At 37.4% G+C, this 16,685-nt stretch overlaps 1 pseudogene; it reads left to right on the top strand.

Annotated features, from left to right (window-relative positions):
* The first annotated feature begins 15,141 nt into the window (after nucleotides 1-15,141).
* On the top strand, nucleotides 15,142-15,901 carry LOC140628354 (14-3-3 protein epsilon pseudogene; annotated as a pseudogene).
* The last annotated feature ends 784 nt before the right edge of the window (nucleotides 15,902-16,685 follow it).

Here is a 16,685-nt window from a genome sequence, read left to right as displayed (position 1 = left end):
AAGAAATTATTCCCCCGAATGCTGCTAAGGTTATGAAGGCTGCCTTTTTCAAAGAGCTAGTTTTGGTGGATAGATTTCAATTGTGCTTGCGATACAGAATCCTCCTACGTTGGAGATTAAAGACTCCTTTATCAGCGATGATTTGGAGATCTGAAATGAAATATAGATCCAATTAATTTCATATTCCCATGTCAGTGATGTTCTTTTCTCCTTTCATGAGGAAACTGGCCATTTGGATTCTATAGAGTTTTATGTGAAGCTTCCGTGGTGACACCCTTATCTTGGTAAAACAAAGACCTTGGCTGGGCCTTTAGTTGAATCAGATGTGACTGAGGATTTGAGGATTTGAAGCATCTTGTGTCAGGCTGAAAATAACACTCTTTTCCACTTGTAAAGTGATACCTGGACTAGCAGAATTTTTCAGTCTTATCTAATTCCGTTGTCCCATACTGATTGTTATATTTCCACATACTGAGAGGAATCTATTATGTACTGGAACTTTTCAGAGGAAAATTTCTTTTGTTTTCCTTTCTTACCCCTTTTATTTTATTTTTTTTCTTACCCCTTTTAAAGGTACTTCCAGTTCTGTTTTAAAGTTCAGCATGATCTTTTAAAATGAGGAACTATAAGGTTCAATTTCTACCTTTGTCATGAACTTGTATGACTTTCAGCAAGTCCATTAACCTCCCCGATTAAAACTGTATTGTTACCTTAGGTTAATATTTCACTGTCCCTGTTGAAAATGATGATGATGAAGATGATGATGATGATGACAGTGTTTTGTTTTGTGAAGGTGAACTATTAATAATAATTTTCAGAACATCATTCCTCTGAGCACATAGAGAGTAGCTCCTTCCATGAGAAAGAGAGGAAGTAGGAATAGCTCATAACCTGAGCCAGAAAAGAATCGATCATTCCTTGAGCTTGTGTTAATCATTTCTGCTTCGTAACTCTGCCAAAAACAAAGGGGAGCCCTTTAGAAACCAATATGCAGTGGAAGATTTAGTGGGTGATGATTTGGGTAAGGATGAGGTAGAGATCTTTAGTGTGGCTGTGGAACACTGATGAATATCGCGATCAGTTGTGCTCTGCATTAATGTTTATTACAAACTATGTTTTGTCGGAAGTTTCCAAAAGGTTTACACTTAAAGGTAAGATAAAATGGACAGAATATGGTCCCAATGGTAAAGTCACTCAGGCTTGCACTATGAAGTGTTCTTAGGAATGGGAGAAAAACAAAGAGTGGAGTTACAGTTAACTCACTGGAGAGCATATACATCAAAAGTAGTATTCCCACTCTATTGCTCTCAATCCCTACTCTGTTATTTTTCCAATATCACACACACACACACACACACACACACACACACACACACATATTTTAGACTTTATTTATTTATTCATGAGAGACAGAGAGAGAGAGAGAGAAAGGCAGAGACACAGGCAGAGGGAGAAGCAGGCTCCATGCAGGGAGCCCGATGTGGGACTCGATCACAGGACCCCAGGATCGCCCTGAGCCAAAGGCAGATGCTCAACTGCTAAGCCACTAGGGCTGCCCCCATATATTTTGTTTATTTATTTTCTCTCTCTCCAATCAAAAAAGTAAGCTCTGTGAACTCTAGTGCCTGGAGCCTGCCATATAGTTGGCATTCAAAAACTATTTGCTGATCCAGAATATGACACCTCAAAATATGCCACTTTGGCATAAGTATTATTTTGAGTTGCAGGCAACTCAAAAAAAAAAAAAAAACAGACACAGGAAAAACTTTCTGCACTCCCCTTATCTATCTAAGAGCAGGGTAATATATTTCTTTTGTGAACATGTTGCTCTCTCCTATACCAAGAAGAGGAGAACAACTCTTAATACCAGAGATGGAAATAACACTGAGATGAACCTGCAATGAACAAATCTTACTAAATAACCCTATCTACCCTTCATTTTCCCCATATATTTATCACAGTTACCACCCTTAGAAGCCCAAACTCCCTTTTCTTTTTCTAATCATTTCTTTCCAATTTATTGCCCTTTGTTAAAATGGTATGTCAACCCTGAGGTCTAACCATTTCTTTTGATCCTTTTATTGCTTTGTGTATGTGAAGCCCCTATGCATGTAAAATAAAATTTGTATGCATTTTCCCCCTATTTGCCTGTCTTTTTTAAGTTTAATTTTCAAGTCCCAGCCTTAAACCTAAGCAGGTAGAAGAAAAATTTTCCCTACCCTACAGTTCAATGGATAATTACCCGGATCCTGAAGGGTATCTTTTTCTATGCCACAGCCTATATAAACTACCATTTCCAGTGTTAACCAATGGGGAATTATAAATGATGGGAGTGCTTTACTTCCTTGCCATTTGGAAAGAAGTATTATCAAAATCTGATTACATCCTGGTGGGTATATCTCACATACAGATGCTGGTTGTCTAATGTGAGTAAAGTTAGCATAAAATAATAAGTATAGAAAATATGGTATTAACTATCATTTGAGTACTTTATAGAGGCTTTTTGAGTTTTGTATTGTTTAATCCCCTAAGAGGTAAATAAGATTACAAGTCCTGTTTTACAGATGAGGAAACAGGCACAAAACACAGTAACTTGCCCAAGAGCCAAGATTAGGCTCTGATTTTGAACCTAGGAAGCCTAACTACAGTACATACATACTTGCCTGCCACACTGCTGCATACTGTGTGCTGACTCTTAGCTATAGTAACATGATTGAGGCAAAATTATGTTTAAAAACGGAGTCAAAAAAAAAAAGGGAGTCAGGGAAGATGTCACTTTCTGAAATCATAAGCAAGCGAGAGTTCATAAGGGCACTAAGTATCCCTTATCCTTCTGCATTTCAGTAAACAATGGGGGCCAGTTGATAAGAAAAAGAAAATAAAACTAGTAAGAACTCATCTTGCTCTCTAAATATTTTTTAGAACAATTCTTTTATATTATTATGTTTTGAGCAATGATTAGAAATGGGGTAAAGATGGCTAGCATTGTTTTATAGGCAGCTGGGGGAGAAGGATCTAGATGACAAAATAAATGACAAACAAGATAGAGAAAGAAGATGAATCAAACCCTATAACTGAAACCCTATGAGTGAAGAAAAATAAGTGAGTAGACTAATGGTGAATAATTGGCCTATAGAAGTTTCCATAGGAGAATGAATAGCAATGAAGAGAAAGGCCAGAGATTTGCCCAAATAGGCACTTATGGAGGACTTTCAGTTTTACTAAGAAATAATTTTCAACAAAACAAACTCACATTACACTTAATATTTTACAGCAATGTGATATTAAAAAATAAAACTGTCAAGTGGAGCAGGACTCTGCTTCTCTCACCATTTTGTTTTCTCCCTTATATGGAATACCTAAATATTATCCAAATTTTAACTGATGAATCTGAACTTAGGATAAGAAGAGTTTATTAGGCTTTCTATTTAATTGCATTCCTGTAATAAAGATGTACTTGCTACAGGGACAAAATATTTTATCTCTGGGCCAGGGCATTTTGCATTCTGCTTGTTTAGGATTATCTTTGTTTGTTTTAGTGATGTTTTTGTTATATTTACTGGTCAACTCTCTTAATTTAGATTTTTACCTAAAGTCCATTTTAAAGAGATTTAAATAATAAGAAAATAATGGTATACATTAACCCAATGTAGTTACTATTTCCAATGCTCTTTATTCCCTTTGTGTAGATGCATGTTTCCATCTGGCATTTGTTTCCTTCTGTCCTATGACCTTCCTTTAACATTTCTTGTATTAATGGTCTATTGGTGATTATTTAATCTTTTTGTATCTCAAAAAGTCTTTGTTTTACCTTTTCTATAAAAAGATATTCCCATTGGGTTATAGAAGCCAAAGCTGATTAATTTATATTTTCTTTCAACACTTCAAAAAAATTGCCCTACTATCTTCTCACTGTTTTGTTTCTAATGAGAAATCTGCTACCCTTCTTTTCTCTGCTGCTCTGTACATTTGTTGCTTTTTTTCTAGTTGCTTGTAAGAGTTTCTCTCAAGCACTAGTCTTAAGCAATTTGATTTGGTATGACTCAGTATTGCTTCCTCTATTTCTTTTTATTTTTTATTGTGATAAGGGCACTTCATATACAATCTATCCTCTTGAGTGCACAATGTGATGTTCTTAACAATTCCTTCTTTTCTTTTTTTTCCAACTAGGCTCCACACCCTACATGGAGCCCAGTGTGAGACTTGAACTCATGACCCTGAGATCAAGACCTGAGATGAGATCGAGTCAGATGCTCAACCAACTGAGCCACCTAGGTACCCCCAATTCCTTCCTTTAGATACAATACTAATTGCAGTCAAGTCCCTGTCAAGGCTTGCAAATCTGAGAGTCATTTTCTTTCCTTGAGTAGCCTGAAACAGCTTTCTACTCTTGTTAATGTGTTTAAAGATTTTATTTATTCTTTTGAAAGAAAGAGAGAAAGAGAGAGAGAGAGAGAGAATGAGCGGGGTGAGAAGCAAAGGGAGAAGCAGACTCCCCGCCCAGTGGAGAGCCCAATGCAGGGCTCCATCCCAGAACTCCCAGGATCATACCTGAGCCAAAGGTAGATGCTCAACAGACTGAGCCACCCAGGCACGCTTGTTTATGTGTTTAAAATTTCAGTCTCAGAGGACAGGTTCCCTTGTCTCCACGTGTCCCTTGGTTAAGAGATGCTATAACTCTAGCCGTGTTTGTAGCCCTCATGTCACTTGCTGTCTCATTCATTCTTCTCTAACAATAGCTTTCCTTTAGTTACTTGAAAACAATGAGCTCTCTCCCATGTCAGAGCTTTCACTCGCATTTTTGTCTTTTCCCAGAATAGTTTTTTTCCTGTCTGTCAAGAAACTAATTCTTGCTCATTGCTCAGGATGCATCTTAGATTAACCACCCCCCCTTATTATTCTTATAGAATGCTGGTTTCAGAGAATTTATCAAAATGTATAACTATATTTATTCAAGTTTTTACTTATTATTATCTTTCCCCACTTAATGATATAAGAGCAAATACAAATTCAAATAAGTGACTTAAACATTCTCCCTATTGAAAAGAAAGGAAGAAATCCTCCTCCTTTTTCTTTTGGAATTTCTTTCCCTGTCCTCTCCATAAATATGTAAATCTTTTTAATGACTAAATAAAACTCTTGCCAGTCTCACAAGTCAGGAATATTTCCTTGAGTATCTGAGAGCCATCCTGTTGAAGTATAATCATCAAGGAATATAACACCCTTTCTCCCAGTGTCCTCATAGGACATATGCTTAAATTCAGCTGCCACCTTACTCCAAAGGGCAAAACCTACCTTCAGTCCTAAAAAGAGTAGAAAATTAGCCTTTTTTATTATTTATTTATTAATGAGAGAGAGAGAGAAAGAGAGAGAGAGGCAGAGACATAGGCAGAGGGAGAGGCAGGCTCCAGGCAGGGAGCCAGATGCGGGACTCGATCCCAGGACTCCAGGATCACGCCCTGGGCCGAAGGCAGGTGCTAAACTGCTGAGCCACCCAGGGATCCCTGAAAATTAGCCATTTTATCTTGAAAATATCAATTTAATGTCTTGTATCTATTTAGCTATATAAAAGAGTGATATTTCTTGCTGTCTTTGCAATCTCTTTAGTGGATTGCCTTTAATGTGCATTGCATTCTTATTTATTGCTTATTCAATAATAAAATTGTTTTCTTTGTCTGCTACTTTTGTGGAAATGTTTTCTGGGCTGGGAGGAGATTTTGTTTATAATTCTATTTCCCCAGTAATGGTGAGCTCCATGATAACAGCAACCAGGTCTGTTTTATTTACCACTATATTCTCAGTGCATACACAGAGTGACCTGACTATAGGTCAAATAATTGTTTAATTAAAGAGTAAATGAAGAACCCAGCAGGAGACTCCATTTTCCACCCACTTTTCCTACAGGGCATTATGAGGACCAAATGGAGTCAGACTAACCTAATTGGGAGCTTTAGTTCCATCAGTATTTTGTAGTGTGATAAGGACATGTTGCTTAAACTCCCTGAGCTTGAATTTTCTTATCTGTAGAACAGGGATAATAATAGCACTTATCTCAGAAGACTATTGTGCACATAAATTGATAGAATAAGCAACATGGTGCCTGCCTGCACAGAAGGAACAATAAATTTAGCTGGTAAAGTGTCATTATGATCATTTACCCCAAATATATAAACATTTTTGTTGGGACCCACGCATCACAATGATAAGGATGACTGTGGATTGGAAGAGGTTTGAAAATTGCCTTTGACATTTTATCAGAAAATTTTGTAATTCTATCACCCCTGTCCTCAGATTTGTTATGGTTTTTTCATTAAGCTGACATTATGGGACTGCAGTCTTTACCCTAACCATTCTCCCTACCATTCCTCACTGATCCATAACTGATACTTCACTCAGCCAGGAATTCAGAGTGTAAGTGTGAGATATGGCAGGGTGCCTTTAAGTCATAGGTAAGCAAAATATAAACCTAACGTTCTTAGAGTACGGCCTTTCCCATGTTTTCTCCTGATCAGTTGGTATCTTCTCTCTGTGGATCACTGTCTTCCTGTCTCAACTCAGGTAAGAGAGACTTCTATTTGTTCAAGTAGGGTGAGCCCAATAGGGTTATTTGTGAATTTACAGTCTTTTAAATTTTTCTTTAACAGACCTAGCATAGATCAGGCTATGAGTTCACTTTCCCTCCCCACATTTCACATCCCCATACCTCACTCTGAACATCCTTAAGTAGATGCAACATAGTCAGTGCAAAAGCCATCAACTCAAATAGTTTTAAATAATTTAGAAAATAAAGCTACAAAGTGTGTGTGTGTGTGTGTGCATGCACATGCGTGCACTTGTGTGTACACATGAACCCTTAGATTGAGAGAGAGAGAAAAAAAAAAGAGTTATTCGTGAAAGATCACTAAGTTAAGATTAAGAAAGCTGGCTTTCTCAGTGGGATTACCAGTGTGTCATTATGTGAACTCAGGCTAATGATTTAATTTCTTAGTTCATCTATTTTTCATTATTAAAATTGGAGCTGACAGTATCTTTCTGCAAACTAATTGGCTGCACCTTCCACAGTATTAGGCACAAATTCATCACTCAATATCTATAAATTAATGGATAGATCCATAGGAAAGTAATATATGAAAATGATGAGAGTATTTTAAATCCCCAGAATAAATGCTTCCAATGAATTTAATGTAATATGCTATGTAATAATGTAATACTGTACTTCATTATAGTACTGCCCTCAGAATTCCACATTTTTGAACACTTCAGTAAGGAAACCTCTAAGAATGGGAATCATGTAAGTATGTCAGTTTAACACGGAAACACTGGACTCAGAAGTCAGCATATGAAACCTGTGTGAAGACAATGGGTTGCTGAGATGCTTTTATGCTCATCCATAGGAACATATACCACTGTGAAATTAATAATAATGATTTCCTTGTGTGACTCATAAGCTGATTCGGGTGTCAGTTACCAGAAAAATTCCACACATTATTAGAGTGACTACAAGGTTTCTGCAACCATATTTGCTGAACTCCAAATCACAACATGTGATTCAATCAAGTGTTTTTCCAGATTTATAAATATCTGCAAAAAGTCATGAAAATTATTCAGATTAAGCAATGTTGCATTCTACCTTGAATGAATCACCTTTATTGAGTATAATAAAATTATAGGACATCTGGATTATATGTCCTTGACAATTTGGAACCGATAGTTATCAAGTATACAGGCAAGATGATTACTTTGAAGAGGATAAAACTAGTCCTACTCTTCTACAATCCTATCTTGTATTAATATATGTAAGGTGCTCTCAAAAGAGAATAAAAACAAAATGACTGAATCTGTTGGTTTTTTTTCCCCAGAGTTAATTGATTGCCATAGTAGGTGATAATTCCTTGTTTCTCTGTATTTAAAAAAAAAAGGGGGGGTAGTTATTAATAGACTACGATACAGTTGTGATTCAATCACATCTCTATACTTGACAAAACAGCTTGGCGTTCATCTATTATTTGGCATAATAGAGTTCTTTGTCACTGAACTTTCACAAAGGATCAATCCAATATTTTCAGGAAGAAGGTATCCTGGCTTCCTCCTGACATTTACATAGCTATAGGAGACCATTATCCCTGTGACAATACTGTTTTTTAAACTATCATTATCTTTAAAGAAAATAACATCTGCAGCCCTTTTAACTTTCTTGTTTTGGAAATCACAATTGAGCTTTTCTCTTGTTATTGTCAGCATACATAAGACATTTTTCCCTCTAAGGAGTTCTAGCTTCTCCATATGTCCTCGAGGGCCCCATGTGAAGTACTCAATTTCTTGTTTTCAACAAGTTAGAAGTCACTGTTGCTGATCATGTTTGTTCCTTTCTCTGACTGTACTAGCCTCAAGCCTGAGGAAGGTAGAGCAGAGATGGCTGACAATTCAGTCTGGAAGGAAACATCTGGGCCTGCCTTTACCTTCCTTCTACTTGTCAAATTCTTAAGCCTCAGGACTATACAGCCCCATAACTCCTGAATTAGTACATGTTTGGGAGCTTTCCCAGATTTAACTTGAATTAGGGGCCACTTTTTATAAATTTACAGCACCAGAAGACTGTGCAAAGGTATTATCCTCTCCAGGCTTCTTAAAATTAAAGACATTTCGTTTATATCCAAAAGAGAAGTGCCTTACAGAATAGATGGTTGTGGATGGGGGAGTGGGCAAAAATCAAATTATTATTCAATTCTCTGTTATTACTTTCAGCCAAAATAGAATTGAGAGCCCTAGAAGTATTACTAGAATGAAATAGGAAACATATTTTATTAGCATACAAACCTAATTTTATTGTGCTATCACAACATTGTCAATCAAATTGGAAACTCAGTTCCCACCTAGTGAGTAGACATGAACATTATTGTTTTTTTTCATGGAAAATCTTTCTTCATAATGATGGAAAAAAACAAGAGGAACTCTTTTCAGTTCTTTTTGCTAAATCATTCTGATTCTAATTCTGCCCCTCAGAGAGCATTGCAAAGAGCCTTTACACAAAAAGAGAGAAGAGACTATGTTGGGACAGTGTTGTCACATCAGAACAAGGCCATTTGAAAATGAAAATCAGTCAAGGTCAGATTGTGTTAGTGGTCATTAGGGGGCTCTAAATGCTCAAACTCTATCTTCACAACATCCACTAGCTTCATCAGGTTTTTTTGTTCAAAGTGTATTGTTCCAGGGGTACCTGGATGGCTCAGTTGGTTAAGTGTCTGACTTCAGCTCAGGTCATAATCCCAGGATCCTGGAATCGAGCCCCACATTGGGCTCCCTGTTGAGCAGAATGCCTGCTGCTCTCTCTCCCTCTCCCTTTGCCATCCCCCTGCTCCTGTTCTCCCTCTCTCTGTCTCAAATAAATAGAATCTTAAAAAAAAAGAAAAAGAAAAAAAACATATTGTTTCAGCACATTTAACTAAACATAACTGATAGTTTGTTTCCACACCCTTGGAGCCTAATCTCCTTGGTTGCCTCCTAGTTTGCAAGAAGCCAGGACCAGGGACACCTGGATGGCTCAGCGGTTGAGCGTCTGCCTTTGTTTGGCTCTGGGCATGATCCCGGTCTTGGGATCAAGTTCCGCATCCGCTCCCTGCAAGGAGCCTGCTTTTCCCTCTGTCTATGTCTCTGCCTCTCTCTGTGTGTCTCTCATGAATAAATCAAAAAAATATAAATAAATAAATAAATAAATAAATAAATAAAATAAAATAAATAAGCCAGGACCAATTGATAGGTAACACTGAGTAGAATAAGACTACGTGTAAATAGAATTGATTGCTGCAGAAATACTACTACGAAATACTTTTTGTAAACACTGAGTCCTTGATAGAATATATCCTCAGTTTGCTTAGTGTTTTTAACCCTGAGGCTGTGTACAGGAGTATGAAAATGTTTTTATAAAGTCCAATAATTTTGTGATCCTCCCTAGGCACATCCAGAGAGTTCCAGATTAATGGGCAGATGACACTGCAGCGTCATTGAAAGAACATGGGCTTTTGACTCAGCCAGATGGCCTTTGACAAGTTATTAACTTGCCTGAGTGTCAATTTCTTTAGGTGGAAAATGCATATCACTGTTAATCCAAAAGATTGTAGAGAAGATTAAAATAGAAAGTGTTTGCAAAACGTCCACCACAGTGCATGGTGTACACTAGGAGTTCAAGAGAAGATGCTCATTATATGAAACCTAACTTCCAGAACATTTAAAAATGCACTTTAAAAATTACAATTTTTATTTTCTATGCATTTCCAGGTTAGAAAGTGCATTTAATGTTAATAAGAGCCCTGTTAGATAGGAAATGTACTTATTATATTGTAATTTTACAAATGAAAGATCTGAGAACCCAATAGGTATACAGCTTACCCTAAGTAATCCAGTTAGCAAGTGGCGGGCATTGGGGAAAAATGTGGTTTTTCTCCCCCCTAAGTCAACTGCTGTCTCAATGTGTAAAATAGTCATGACTTTGGAAGAATTAAAATACAAGTATAAAAGGGGGAAAAATTGTAACTGGGGATGAATAATTTGTTATTTATAATCACCATGCAATTTCTATGGAGAGCTGATCCTAAGGTTAGCCCGTTGTTACCAGAGTTGCATTATAATTGTGAAGTTAAAAGAATAAGAAAAAAATGAATTGCTCTGCTGCACAGGAAAAGGGAGACCTGTTGGAGGTGTGGCATACTTGATTTGGTAGGCCCAAGCCAACAAGGTAGCCCAGTGGAAAGCTGGGTCTGAGGGATGAGGGTGCTGGTGGTTGAAGAACTTTAGAGGGACAACAGAGATACCTCATTGATTCTTTCTTAGAATTTTGCTTTTGGGTGTAATGTAAAACTAACCTCCACTCCCCAAACAAATCATCAGCAAAATATCAGTTTATTAATACTGCTGGTAGAGTGAATTCTCTATCAGGGTATAGAAAATGACAAGATATATTACAAGTTAGTTGGAATTGTTTCTGTCTTCACCCCGTTGTATCTGGGTTACAAAAGAGTGAATTGCCATCCTAATCTTTACAGACAATTAAGGGTACTCTTTAATGATCTTTGTGTGTTCACAGATGCAAATGCTATGAATTCCGAAATGACGGAGCAGCTGATATAAGGAAGGCAGGCAGGCTGAGTGGAGCGTGCATGCATCTTCCAAATGGGACTGCCTCAACTCAGACCTGACAGATGGCTTCAGTGAAGAAATGAGTATCAGCCGATCTGATTTTTTTTTTTCCAAAAAGAGAAAAAAAATTACAAAACAACTGCTGGTCTGAAATATTATGTGGACTTTTTGGATTTTAAAATATCTACCATATTTTAAATACACAATGAAATAAGCAAACATCAAACACTGTGTTGGCCAAGCAAAGCAATATACAAGCTGGGTATGCCTCTGAACCACCTGCTTCCAACTTCTGGTGCCAGTATTCCTCTTCTTCCACATGCTACAAATGAAGTTGACTTCATGTATACTATTATATATACATCCTAAACACCCCCGACTAGGGTTTTCATAAGAAATCGTATGACCTTGGGAGAGTGTCTTCTCTGTGCTTCTGTTTCCTAATCTACAAAGTGGGAAAAATCATTGTCCTTACCTCATAGGATTGTTGTAAGGATTCAATGTATTAATGCATCCTTCTCTTCGTTCAATTCTCAGTTGTCTTCTTTTATAATCACTCAAAGTCTGTATTTAGCTCTATCTACCTAGTTCATCTCTAACCAACTATGACATCACTCACCAATAGTGGCATTGCCCAAAAAGGAAGTTTTCTCTATATATTATCTTTTAGTCCCTAGCCCTAATCAATATCCAAGTTATGTTTTTGACCAGTACCATGTCTCTCCAAATTTACTTAAGGCCACAGGTACATTTCTTTCCTTTTGCAGGGGTGGGAGGGTATGGAAAGGCAGAAGAAGAAGGAGAGAATCTTAAGCAGGCTCCAAGCCCAGTGCTGACCCTGACTCAAGGGTGTATCTCACTCTCTGCAGATCATGACCTGAGCCATGACCAAAATCAAGGGTCAGGTACTTAACCAACTGAGACACCCAGGCGCCTCACCACAGGAACATTTCTAACTGAACTCTAGTAAGATATTCCTTGCCAGTGTTCCTGCTATATAATGCTGGGCAGGTGGGCTTTTTACTGGCACTGTTTTAATCTCATTGGTTTTGTCCTAAAAGTTCTGTATTCACTCTTCATCCACTACTTATGACCAAGCCAATTTTGTTATCAATTTTTTTTTTAGTTTACAAAAATAAATGCTTAGAAAAATTCAAATAATGTGAAAAACTAAAACATGATTTTTTTAAATCAGTGAAATCCTCACAAGATAAAACTACCACATTTTACATGCTGTTTCACAATGTGCTTTTTTTTATGCATCATTGTGTTGTGGACATTTTCTCTAGTCAATCAATTTTATTCACTAAACAAAAGTGGCATCATTTGTAAATAGCTTCCTAACATTCTCTTATGTGGAAAAATCATGACAATTAACCAAATATCTATGGATGGGCATTTACCTTATTCTCATTTTTTTTGCATTTATAAGCAAGGCAAAGACAACTATTTTTATACATGTCTTTCTTTTTTATGACGATTTAATGATGATATATTGCTATACAGGAATTTCCGGAGTATATATACATACATAAAAATTTTATCTTACTATTTATTTTTTTTAATTTTTATTTATTTATGATAGTCACAGAGAGAGAGAGAGAGAGAGAGAGAGAGAGAGAGGCAGAGACATAGGTAGAGAGAGAAGCAGGCTCCATCCACCGGGAGCCCGATGTGGGACTTGATCCCGGGTCTCCAGGATCGCGCCCTGGGCCAAAGGCAGGTGCCAAACCGCTGCGCCACCAGGGATCCCCATAAAAATTTTATACTTATTGGTAGATAACTTTCTGGAATATTTTACTATTTGGAACTTGAAGATACCAAGAATGTGTGTTCATTTTCCTACATGCTCACCAATACTGGATATTTCAATTTTCTCTTTAATTCTTTCACTTTTGTTAGGCTCACAAAAGCAAATGACATCTCATTGTTGGTTTTCTGTTTGTCTGTCTGTTTGCATTTCTTTGGTCAAAGAGCTTTTCATACATTTATTGACAGATTTTTGTTTTTGTTTATGAATTGTCTGATGCTGCTTTTTGCAAACATTTCTATCAGAACATTCATTCTTTTTCTTATTAATTTATAAGGACTCATTTTTAAAAATAATTATTCATTTATTTGGTGGGAGACAGAGGGAGAGGGAGAGAAAAACCCAAACCGACTCTGTGCTGAGCACTGAGCCCAACATGAGGCTTGATCTCACGACCCTGAGATCATGACCTGAGCTGAAACCAAGAGTAGGGTGTATAACCTACTGCACAACCCAGGTATCCCTAAAAGGACCCTTTTTATATAAACTCTTTGACAGAAATACTGCAAATATTTATGCAGATATTTCCCTGTTTGTCAATTTGCCACCAATTTCTAGTAGGTTGCTGAGGAACAGTGATAGTAATTAGTAAAACTGTTATGTAGCCTTCACTGTGTGCCAGGCCATGTTCTAAGTTAATTGCATGTGTTAGCTCACCTAATCCTGTCTACAAACCTAGTATTATTATTCCTATTTTCAGATGAGGAAACGGAGATATAGAGCAGGTCTGTGACTTGACCAAGGTTCTACAACTAGTGGTTCTGCCGGGATTTGAAACACTGTCATCTGGCAACATCCCATGCTCTTAATCACTGCCAAAGGTCAATAAAGTCAGATACCAGCTAAAGTGGTAAGGATAGATTTTATTGAGTAATACTATTACAATACAGAAAAGAGTTCAACATGAACTAAATTCAACTTCAATTTGTGCAAAAGTGACTGAGTAGAAGCCAAACACAACAGAGTATATACTGTATTCTTCAATTTATATACAATTTTAAAACAGGCAAAATTAATAAGAGATGTTGGATGTCAAAATAATGGTTACATTTGGAGAGGAGGTGGGTAAAAGAGGTGATTCTGGGGTCCTGGTAATAATGTATTTCTTAATCTGGGTGATTTTATAAGTATGTTCATTGTGTATAAAATTCATTAAATCATGTAAACATTATTTGTGTACTTTTAAGTACACATATGTGTAAACACGTATAAACAATTACGTTTATATTAATTAGTATTAATATAGTATTATCTAATAGATCAATATTGTAATAATTATTTATAAAAGAGAATATTCCAGAAATTCATCAAGTTAAGGATTTTGGCATTTAAAAAATCCTGAACCTGGGGTGCCTGGGTGGCTCAGCGGTTGAGCATCTGCCTTCAGCTCAGGGCATGATCCCACGGTCCCGGGATCGTGTCCCACATCGGGCTCCCTGCATGGAGCCTGCTTCTCCATCTGCCTATATCTCTGCTTGCCTCTCTCTGTGTGTCTCTCATGAATAAATAAATAAAATCTTTAAAAAAAACAAGTATATGTATATAAATGTATATATATATATAAATATATAGTTCATAAAATTTTCTGATATTACTTTTATATTTGGCATCTGGTATTGTTGAAAATATAAGAATAGCCTAACCTAATCATTTTTTCCCTTAGTAGATGACTATAGGAGACACTTAGTTGCCTGTGTATTAGCCAATTCCCTTTTACTTCTTACTTGTCATCAGAGTCCATTGTTAATAACAGAGCATGAAAATGTCAGGTACTCACTTCCATAGCCTCCCTTATAGCTATAAGATAGTGGTAATATGGCCTTGTTCTAACTCAATAGATATAAGGATATTTAGCTAGATTGTTCTAAGAAAGATTTTCCTTGGGGCACCTGGGTGGCTCAGTTGGTTGAGCGTCAGACTCTTGATTTCGTTTCAGGTCATGATTTCAGGGTCAAGGAATCAAGCTCCACATTGGGCTCTGAGCTCAGTGCAGAGTCAGGAATTCTCTCCCTTTCCATCTGCCCCCCACCCTCGCCCTGCTACTCACACACATGCATACACACTCTCTCTTTATAATACTAATAATAAAAAAGATCTTCCTCACTAGTAAATGGAGACAGAGGTGTGGAGAGAGAGGCTGAGTCGAGATGCTATCTGTTTCCATCTGTCACATAGACCCCACTGGAGCTGCCACCACTATGGATGCTCATGAAGATCTGGTGTACCAGGTAAAGCTGGCCAAGCAATCTTTGTGATAGGACGAAATGGTAAAATTAATAAAGAAAGTAGCAGGGATGAATGTTAAGATGACACTCAAAGAATGAACCCTTCTATCTGTTGCATACAAACATGCGATTGGAGCTAGCTAGAAGATCCTCTTGGAGACTAATCAGTAGCATTGAACAGGTAGAAGAAAACAAGGAAGGAGTAGACAAACTGAAAATAATTCAGGAATATTGGCAAGTGGTTGAGATTGAGCTAGTGTTGGTCTTTTATGACAGTTTGGAAACATTGGACAAACACTTCGTTCCAGTGGCTAACACTGGAGAGTCCAAGGTTTTCTATAATAAAATGAAAGGGCACTATTACAGGCATCTGGCTGAATTCCCTATAGGAAGGAGGCTGTGGAGAACAACCTAGTTGCGTTAAAGCCACTAATGATATTGCAGCTGTAAAACTTGGGCCACCACATCTCACTCACTTAGGTCTTGCTCTCAATTTTTCTGTATTCTACTGTGAAATTCTTAATTCCTCTGACCATGCCTGCAGTTTGGCCAACGTGGCTTTTGGTGATGCAGTTACAGAAATGAATATGTTAAGTGAAGGAAACTCTAGAACTCTATACTTATGATGCAGTTGTCACGTGATAATCTGACACTGTGGATTTCAGACATGCAGGGTGATGGGAAAGAGCAGAATAAAGAATTTCTGCAGGATACAGAAAATGAAAATCAATGAGACCTAAATGCCAACAAGAGAAACCATCTCTGACCTCCCTACTCCTCCTCATCCCCTCCCTGCGACTGCCCCGTTGCCTTTGGAAATTTCCCACTGTCACTGAGGAACCCCAAATCTGACTTTTACATTTGATCTCAGAATTTAGGTTTCTGCCCTGCTGGGTTTTTAAAAACATTTTTTCAAAAATTCTTAAAGGCAAGAATGCACGTCGGTGGGTTTTACTGGTTCCAGTTTTTCGGCTCTTTGAGACACTCGCAGAACTGCACAGAAACTTTTTTCAGCATTACTGTATTATCTTCTGCCAGATGGGGCAAGATCACCATTAGGGATGGAAATTAAATTCAAAAGCCATTTAACTCCTAGGTAATGCAAGCATCTAAGAGAGAGGTTAATCACACTATGGAGGTACAAGTGGTATCATTTTTCCTTTCTTTAAGTAGTTAAATCAAATTTTATGTCAATGCTTAAAATTAATTGGGTGTTAGCTTGAGGTGGTTAAGGTTGTTTGGGAGTTTGTTGTTATGAATTTGTTGTAAAAAGTGCTTTCAGATGGGACGCCTGGGTGGCTCAGTGTTGAGCATCTACCTTCAGCTCAGGTTGTGATCTCCGAGTACTGGGATCGAGTCCTGCATCAGGTTCCCCTTGGGGAGCCTGCTTTTCGCTCTGCCTATGTCTCTACCTCCCCCTCTGTGTCTCTCATGAATAAATAAATAAAATCTTTTTAAAAAGTGCTTCAGATTCTTCTGAAATGTTGCTGAAAAGCATGATGCTGGTAACTGGTCAA

This window comes from Canis lupus, chromosome X (assembly GCF_048164855.1).
Source record: "Canis lupus baileyi chromosome X, mCanLup2.hap1, whole genome shotgun sequence".
Classification (NCBI taxonomy): domain Eukaryota; kingdom Metazoa; phylum Chordata; class Mammalia; order Carnivora; family Canidae; genus Canis; species Canis lupus.
This window is presented reverse-complemented; position numbering and strand designations above follow the sequence as displayed.